The sequence below is a fragment of the Primulina eburnea genome, chromosome 6 (assembly GCF_022965805.1).
Source record: "Primulina eburnea isolate SZY01 chromosome 6, ASM2296580v1, whole genome shotgun sequence".
Lineage (NCBI taxonomy): Eukaryota > Viridiplantae > Streptophyta > Magnoliopsida > Lamiales > Gesneriaceae > Primulina > Primulina eburnea.
Window position 1 is genome coordinate 26391213 of NC_133106.1, and position 10132 is coordinate 26401344.

Here is a 10132-nt window from a genome sequence, read left to right on the forward strand (position 1 = left end):
ATGATAAGGACATACATAGAAAAGTATCGTCGTCCTTTTAAATAAAATTATGGTTTTTCAATTGTTGATCATGTCAAACCGGTTGATACATAATGAACAATTATGATTCAGAAATTTAATAATTAATAAGGAACCTTAGTTTATGATTTTTTTTTTTTTTTCCATTTTAGCCAAAAAAAAAAAAGGTTTACAAATTTATTTATAATATAAATGTAAATAACGATAATTTTTAAAATGATATAAATGTATACAAATTACAAAGAAATTGAAGAGTTTATTGACAAAATCTCAAGTTTTTACTAGTTTTTTTTAAAAATAATAATATATAATCCGAAGTTCACAAAAATATCATTGATAATTTTCTTGCTTATTTTTCTTTTGAAAAAATCAATGATGATATCTATTCTATGCAAATATATATATATATATATATATATATATATATATATATATATATATATATATATATATATATATATATATATATATATATATATATAAATATGTAAACACACACACACACTAGATTCTAATAATATATAGATAAATATTATGAAAATATTTAAAAAATGACACAAATTAGTCAAAAAAGAGTAGGAAAAAGTTATTCCCACAAATAATTCTTAATATAACATTATTATCAAAAAATTGGAAATTATGTTGGTACAACTAGAATCACCAGTTGTACAATTAATATATACAAATTAGAATTTAAGTGAGAAGGAAAAAGTATAAAATTAATTTTCAATATATTTTTTTATGTTAAAATTCTAAATTTCTAACATTGTGATACCTTTGAATTTGTATAAGGAAGAAGATAATTTTATTTGTTTATAGTTGTAAAACAATTAAGATATGACAATTATATTACTTAAATTTTAATATGATATAATAAATTATAAAATGCGAAAAAACTAGAACATTATGAATTTGTCATCATCATCATTTATCTGGCACCTTTCAAATATTTTCCCATTATAATGAGTCACAATTTGACCATCCCAATTATTAATTAACCAAAATTGATTATTTGTCAGGATCGAGATATGAAAGTTAGAGGGGCTTATTGTCAATAGAGTTTTCAGGAAGTCTATCAGATCAACTGTGCGGAATAAGACTTACTGTAATTGATTTGAATAAATGCCTATTCAATTGGGTAATTAATAGAAGATAAACTGTAACGTCCTGAAAATTTGAAGGTCCACGTGAATCACATGCAGGCAAGTTATCAAATTTCTTATGTATTTTAATAAATTTATTTTAATGGCATTTATTAACTATGGTAGACAAGTTTACATATTTAAAATATGGTTCTACTAGAATGCATAAAAAGTACGTTTTTAAAGGTTATTCGAGACGCGATCAAGGAACGGAGACCGAAGACCATACAAAAGAAAATATTTTATTAAATAATTATTTTTAATTGTTTAATGTGTGGTGTATTTAAAATGAAATTTTTGAAAATGAGGTGTTTTTACGCGCAAGTCGTATTTTTAAAAGGTATTCGATTTTCGACGAAAATATGAATATTTTGAGAACTCGGCTAGTATTTTCACAAACTTTCCCAAACAAAATATTTTAAATATTAACTATGAGTCTTAATGGGTCTATTGTACTAGGCTAGTGGGCCTAAGCATATTCCATGAGTTTAATTAAAAATAAAATCAAGCAAACCCTCCCCAAATGTCATAGAAACACACGCCTCTAACCTTTAATCAAACAAGGACTCTTCTTCATCAGCCACACCACAAGCCACACACCTCACATCTCTAGGGAAGGTCACGGTTTTGGGAGAAAATGCAGCAAGGGCCTCCTCTCCACCATCGTTTCTCGCATCGCCAATTTTCGAGCATAATATACGCAAAGACACACCTTAATCTCCTCTTTCTCATCCATCACACCATATTATATGTTTGATGCATGTTTGCATGAAAAAAAGGTTACCCTTTGGTTTATTTTCGTTTTTATTCCATGGCTTGCCTAAAACTCATGTTTTTACGTTCTAAAACTTGTGTTAATGATGCATAAAGGGGCTGCCATCATAGGGCTATGAGAATGGATGTTTTTCCACATGTTTAAGGGTGCTTAAGTGCGTGTTTAAAGGCTGGAAAAGATAGGGAAGGAATAAGAACGAAACTAAACTCTTTAAGGGCTAGGACTCTTCGACTAGGATTCTTCGAGGGTCACGGCTACTAGCTGCTGATAGGGTGTGTCCAGGAGACCTAAAGGGAATGTAGGATGGTTAAAGAGGGGCTGCATGATGTTAGGTGTCATGGGATGATGGCTTGAACCAAAAACGTTGGTTATGCATGAGTTAGGGTTCGGTTAAGGGGGCGGCTTGCTTCCTAGGTGCGTGTGGCCGCGAGCTGCTGTTACTGGCACGTTCAAGGGTCCTAAGAGAGGCTAGTCCAGGTCCTAGGCTGTTCACATGAGGGCTGGAGTGAAGGCTATGGAGGAACCACGCATGAGGAGGAGGCACACTTGGCTTGAAGATTACGGGTTTGGGGGCTGGCCTTGTATGGGCTGTAGAGGGTGGTCCAGTAGGGTCCTAAAGGGTTTGATCTAGGTCCTAGGAGGGTTGGTCAGGGTCTGGTCCACTTGGTTAGGGGTCTAGGTTCGAAGGATTTGAGGATAGCTTGGGCTAGGGTTTGATCAACATAGGGCATAATTTTTCTGTTAACCAGGATTTGAAGAAATATTTTAAGAAAAATCTTAAAATATAAATATATGGTGAGAACGAATTCAAATTTTCTGTTAATAGATTCAAACCTTAGCAAATGTAATTCTGGAAAAATAAGAGGACGATGATTATGATAGTACATGACATTGGAAGTAATTTAGAGTGATGATATTTTTTTTTCTATTTTTTGAGATAGAATAGTGGTATTTTATTAAACATCACAAAATAAAAATAAGATGAGTATATAATTGTTAGAAAAAAGTTAGATATTTTTAAAAAGTTCGTGTTGGTATTAGTCACAACCAAGTCACCTCCTTCAAACATGTCATCATATTCATCACTTAATAAAATTTCTTGCATATACATAAATTTTCTTGAAAACAAGCATGCAACATGTTTCAACATTTTCATAAAAATTCTATATTCATGTCAAGTAAAAATTTTAAACACGCATTACCAGATTTCAGGGCACTGCCAGGACTGCTAACTCAATTCAGGTGCAAAATGACCATTTTGCCGCTGAAACCTTAGTTTGACCATTTTACCCTTGGACCATAAAACTTCGACCCAAAGCTATACAAACTTATTAAAACACCTTAAAACATAGTTATACTCATTTGTTAGACGTAAACACGAGCTCATGCTATACATTATATAATTCATTTTAAAACTTGGACCGGAATCCCGGTTTTAACCCGAATCAATGCGAAACATAACCAAACTTTCCCAAACATAAACCATGACTTAAACACACATGACCAGCCCTTAAACAACCTAATTTAGACCGTTTAAGACCTCGAACACGACTGGAAAACAGCTGGAATTTCTGCACAAAGGCGGCAGAACCCTAACTACACTTCTAAGCCAATAACTCGACTCTACCCCGAACCAGCTCAGACCAGACCATAACCAGCCCTTCCTAGCCCACCACTGGACCCTCCTGGACTGACCTATCCATGGCCACTAGTCCCGTCCATGCAAACATGCATGAATCACTCGAAGTGACCAAAATCGAGCCACCACGCCCCTATTTCTCTCGATCTGCCTTTAGCCCGCAACCAGCTGTGCACGAGCCACCCTACGCCACGTCTCAGACCCACCAAGGTCTAATCAAAGGCCTGGAATGACCCCAGCACCGCTGGTCCTTTCTCGTAACTCGATCGAGTCCAAAACATCCACAAAACCTTTCATGTAAAAACTATGTAAAATCGATTAGATCTATTAAATGGCATGCATGATCAAGCAAAATACATAAGAGGATGTGATTGACGAGAAAAAAAGAGGGTGTAGGGCTTGTGTTTGCATCTAAACGCTCGGAAAATCAAACCAACGAAGCGAGGGACGAACACCGGAGGGACGGGGGCAGTAATCATACCAGAATCTCCTTGAAAACGAAGCCAAAAGATGCTGGTGTGCATGTGTGAGGTGCGGCCGAGAGGAGTGTGGGGAGGGGCTAGGGTTTGAGTGTAAGTTTGATAATAAAATGTGTGGATATTTGGGCCTAGATTTTTAAAATAGTGAGGTGTAGTGGGCTTGGCCGAAAAATATACTAACACAAGCCCATTAGGCCCAATAACACGCACGCAAAATATTTGGTTTTGGTACGTTTTCAAAAATATTAACCGAATCCTCAAAAAGTCGTATGTTTTGCTAAGAATCGACTACCGGTTTAAAATATAGTTCGTCGTGTAAAAATATCATAAAGAGCCCATTGTCAAAAATCAACTATCACACACATCATATATTAAATAATTAAAAATAATTATTTAATAAAAATTCTTAAACTGTCATCGGTCTCCGTTCCTCATTCGAGCATCAAATACTGCAAAAAGTCATAATTTATACAATTCTAGTAAACCATGTCATAAACATGCATTAAATGCATTTAAAACATTTAATCAAACATTTTTAATAATACCATAGATTTGCATGCAATTAGATTACATCGCTTGAATTTTCTAGACCTTACATAAAATGTGTGAATTGTTGTGAAAAAGTAAAAATTTATGGTAAAAAGTAAAAATCTCAAAATATACAGCAATAATTACGCATCCAGATGTTGTTTTCTTAATGAAAACACAAGGACATATTGAATTATTTACATATCCCTTTTTCATCAAGTGATCACTTAGTCGATTATACCACATTCGACCGGAATTATTTACATATGCCTTTAACCCATATAATGATCTTTGTAATTTCACATAATAACATTCTCTGGGTTTTGAACTTTGTGTTTCAGGCATCCTAAATCCTTCAGGGATTTTTATATATATGTTACTATCAAGTGATCCATATAAGTAAGCTGTAACAACATCCATAAGACGCATTTCTAAATTTTCAGATACCGCCAAGCTAATCAAATACCAAAACATAATTGCATCCATCTCGGGAGAATACGTTTCTTCATAATCAATTCCAGGCCTTTAAGAAAAACCTTGGGCAACAAGTCGAGCTTTATATCTTACTATTTAATTTTTCTCATTTCGCTTCCGAATAAAAACCCATTTGTATCCAACAGGTTTTACACCTTCAGGTGTAAGGACTATAGGTCCAAAAACATTACGTTTATTTAGCGAATCCAATTCAACCTGGATGGCATCTTTCTATTTTATCAAATCGTGCCGATTTTTACATTCACCAAAAGATTTTGGTTCATGATCTTCATTATCATTTATGCTGTCGATTGCCACATTATAAGAAAATATATCATCGATTTCTTTTATATCTTTTCGGTTCCATATTCTTCCAGTATTAATATAATTGATAGAGATTTCATGATTCTCGTCAGTTTGTGGTTCTGACAGAACATTTTCATTATCATGTGTTTATTCAGGAACAACATTCTCTAGTTTGTGATCATCTTGTGTTTCTTCAGGAACATCATTCTCTATTTTTTGATCATTATGTTTCTCTATTAATTTTCTTTTTCGAGGATTTTTATCCTTGGAAACGACTGGCCTTCCATGCTTCAGGCATTTTACGACATCATGACTTTGTTCAATTTGTTTCTTTGGAATTTCAATTCGAGCAGGAGCATTTGAAGCATGTATATATGATTTAGTTACCCCCTTTTGTGTCTGCAAATGAATCTGGTATTTGATTTGCTATTCTTTGCAAGTGCACAATTTGATGTACATCTTTTTCACATTGTTTTGTTCTTGGATCCAGATGTAACAATGATGATACATACCATGTAATTTCCTTTTCGGTATGTTTCTTTTCTCCCCATAACAGTGGGAAGATTTCCTTATTAAAATGACAATTAGTAAAACGTGATGTGAACACGTCGCCTGTCTGAGGTTCAAGATATCGAATGATTGATGGACTATCATAACCAATATAAATTTCAACCTTTCTTTGAGGTCCCTTTTCTTTCGTTGCGTGGTGCAATAGGCACATACACCATACATCCAAAAATTATCAAATGAGAAATGTTTGGTTCTTTACAAAATACAAGCTGCAATGGGGAGTATTTATGAAATGCACTTGGTCTGATGCGAATTAATGAAGCAGCGTGTAAAATTTCATGTCCCCATATAGAAATAGGTAGTTTTGTTTTCATAATCATTGGTCTGGCAATCAGTTGCAGACATTTAATTAATGATTCAGCCAATCCATTCTGTGTATGTACATGAGCAACAAGATGCTCAACAATGATTCCCATAGACATACAATAATCATTGAAAGTCTAGGAAGTAAATTCACCAGCATTATCAAGTCTAATTTTCTTGATTGTATAATCGAGAAATTGATTCCTCAATTTTATTATTTGAGCAAGTAATCTTGCAAATGCAACATTTCGAGTTGACAATAAACATACATGTGACCATCTGCTGGAGGCATCAATCAATACCATAAAGTATCTGAATGGTCCACATGGTGGATAGATTGGTCCACAAATATTACCCTGAATACGTTCAAGAAACATTGGTGATTCAGTTTGGATTTTGACTGGTGATGGTCTTATAATAAGTTTTCCGAGAGAACATGCTTTACATTGAAACTTATTATTCTGAAAGATCTTCTGGTCTTTCAACGGATGACCATGTGTATTTTCTATAATTCTTCGCATCATTGTTGAACCATGATGTCCTAATCGATTATGCCAATTGGTTAATATTGAAGAATTATCAACTACCATGTTTGATTCAATGAGACTTATATGTGTATAATGCAATCCAGTAGGGAGCATAGGTAGTTTTTCAATCACATATTTCTTTCCTGATTTATATGTGATAAGACACATATATTTCTCATTCCCTTCATTCATTGTTTGATTATCATACCCATGAGAATATATATCATTAAAACTCAACAAATTTCTTTTCGATTGTGGTGAATATAAAGCATCATTGATAAAAAAAATTGTACCATTAGGTAACAAAAATTGTGCTTTACCACATCCTTTAATCAAGTCTACAGGACCTGATATTGTACTCACCGTTGTTTTTGTTGGTTTTAGTTCCACGAAATATCTTTTATCTCGGAGGATAGTGTGCGTTGTACAACTATCGGGTATGCAAACTTCAGCTTTGCTCATAGCATTTTCCATGTTTCAAAATTCAAAAAAATATGCAATGAAATAAAATTACTTACAATACATTTATAAAAATAAAATACAATACAATACATATGTAAAAAATATAGCACACGATAAAACATTATCATACGAGTACATAAAATATTTTACATGGTTTTATTCCACCATCAAATTGATCATTGTCTGAGAAGTCAATCAGAAAATCTCCAACATCAAAATGAGTTGAATCACTCAAAGGTTCACTTTGTTCAGTGAAGTTGGTCTCCTTTTCTTTCCCCTTTATTGATTCTTTATAAAGTTTACAAAGATGTTCAGGGTCTCGACAAATACGGGACCAATGTCCTGGAGTACCACATCTGAAACAAGAACTTTCAAATCTTTTTGAGTGATTCTAATTAACACTCATATTTTCATGATGCCTTTTCTGTGGATGGTTTGGGACGTTCTTTTGAGATGAGTTATAAAGTAATTATCTCGATTATTTTTAAAACCACGACCGCGTCCACGACCACGACCACGACCACTTCCACGTCCACGACCACGACCTCGATTTCTTCCTCGACCAAAATCTTGTCTATAATTTTGATTTTGGTTTCCAGATTTAAATTCATTTTTGTTTACGACATTTACTTCAGGAAATGCCGTCGAATCAGCGGGTCGTGCCTGATGATTTTTCATTAGCAGCTCATTATTCTTTTCTGCCACCAGGAGATAGCCGATAAGTTCAGAATATCTCGAAAATCTACGCACTCTATATTGTTGTTGTAGAGTTATATATTGTTGTTGTAGAGTTATATTCGATGCGTGAAAAGTAGAAAATGTTTTTTCAAGCATTTCCATTTCAGTAATCTCATGCCCACAAAATTTCAATCGCGAGATTATTCTATACATCGCCGAGTTATAATCACTGACTTTTTTAAAATCTTGGAATCTCAACGTATTCCATTCATCCTGGGCGGTCGGAAGTATAACTTCTCTTATATGTTCAAATCTTTCTTTTAATCCCTTCCATAAAGCCATGAGATCTTTTTCAATTAGATATTCACATTTCAATCCCTCGTCGAGATATCGACGCAAAAATATCATGGCTTTTGCCTTTTCTTGGGATGTCGATATGCCATTTTCTTTTATGGTCTCATTTAGACCCAATGACTCAAGATGTATTTCTACATCGAGAGTCCATGGCATATAATTTTTTCCCGTGATATCAAGAGCAATGAATTCGAGCTTTGCCAAGTTGGACATGGTGGTACTAAAAAAAATTACGATACATTTTATTAGTTAATGAATATTGCAATACAAAGTAATGGATAAACAACAAGTACAAGCATTTGTAAAAATAAAGAAAACACATGAGGATGATACTCTCCGATAAATACAAGACTCGTGAGTATGATAACCAAAATAATTAAAAATAACCTTGAGGAAGCCATCTTCTTTTTTCTTCGAAAATTTGATAAAGAAAAATTGTTTAGAGAAGAAGATAAAGTTGGAGTGATTGAATGTGTTTGTGAGATCATATTTATAGGGCACAAACTAGCCGTTTTGTTACCGTTTATGACCGTCGGTGTACATAAAAATAAATGTATGTTTTTGTATAATTTTATGGTAATAATATGATATATATAATAGTAGTCATGTTTAAATAATTATGTATATCATATCACATTATTATAATCAGGTGTCATAATTTATTTTGTTTAAAAACCTTATAGGCTTTTATACTTGTCGTATCCCTTACCGGGAGTGTGGGATGTCGTCTTAACATCATCTCAGGATTTATAACAAGTTTTTGAAAAATTTATTTTATTATATAATAACATTATATTATATATTAAATATATACACAATAAATAAAAAGTAAAATAAATATAATTACTTTTGTTATCTTTTTCTTCTGGTTTGGAGTTTGGAAAAATATGGAGGACTTTTAGAGCTTCGTGCTGATAATGTGTTGTGAAAAAGTAAAACTTTATGGTAAAAAGTAAAAATCTCAAACTCTCAAAATTACCAAACAACAGACTTTATAATATTTTTCTCTCTACTCAATTATGAATTTCTTCACAAATGGTGAAACTATTTATAGAAATTCTTTGATAATAATCCAAAAAATAAAATATATCATTACCTACATCAGCACACACAAATTTCTAATTTTACAACTCTTATTTTCAACATTCAAATATTAAACTATTACCTTTTCAACATTCTATTACTTTTTCAACATTCAAATCTTTTATTTTCAACATGAATGAATTATTTTTTTTAGTATATTTTCAATTCTTATGTCTATATATATATATATTTTTTATATTCATTCTGTTCATAAGCTTTCTTTAGCTAGTATAATGTTTTACTGTTTTTATATAACTCATCGACTAACAAAATGCAGGTCTTTGAAAAATTTCGAATTTACGATATTCATGTGGTTATAGTTTAGAATATAACTTAAAATTGACAATGGTTGTCACATGTTCTTAATCATTCTAAGAATTATATTTAAATGCTATTTTATATCTTCAAGAGGAATTTTTTTAATTATTTATCCTGAAGTTGTCAAATCTCTTGTATCATTGCCTCGTGATTGTTTGAGGACACAGAGGGATTTCTTGAGCAAGTACACCATATTTTCTTTTCCAGAAACCACAAATCCTTCTGGTTGTTTCATGAATATTTTTTCCTCAATCTGCCACGTGAAAATGCTATTTTTACATCAATTTGCTCGAGTTCCAAGTCACAATTAGTTACAATTGCTAGTGATACCCTCCCATAAGGATTCGGGTCATCATTAATACGGTTTGTTACTTGGATAGCCCAGATCATAGCCAATGTGATGGTTACTTTCGTGGAGACCCGGGCAAATCTTCTCTTCCCGGGCACTGCGGCTCTTCCCGGGCAACCATCATAAG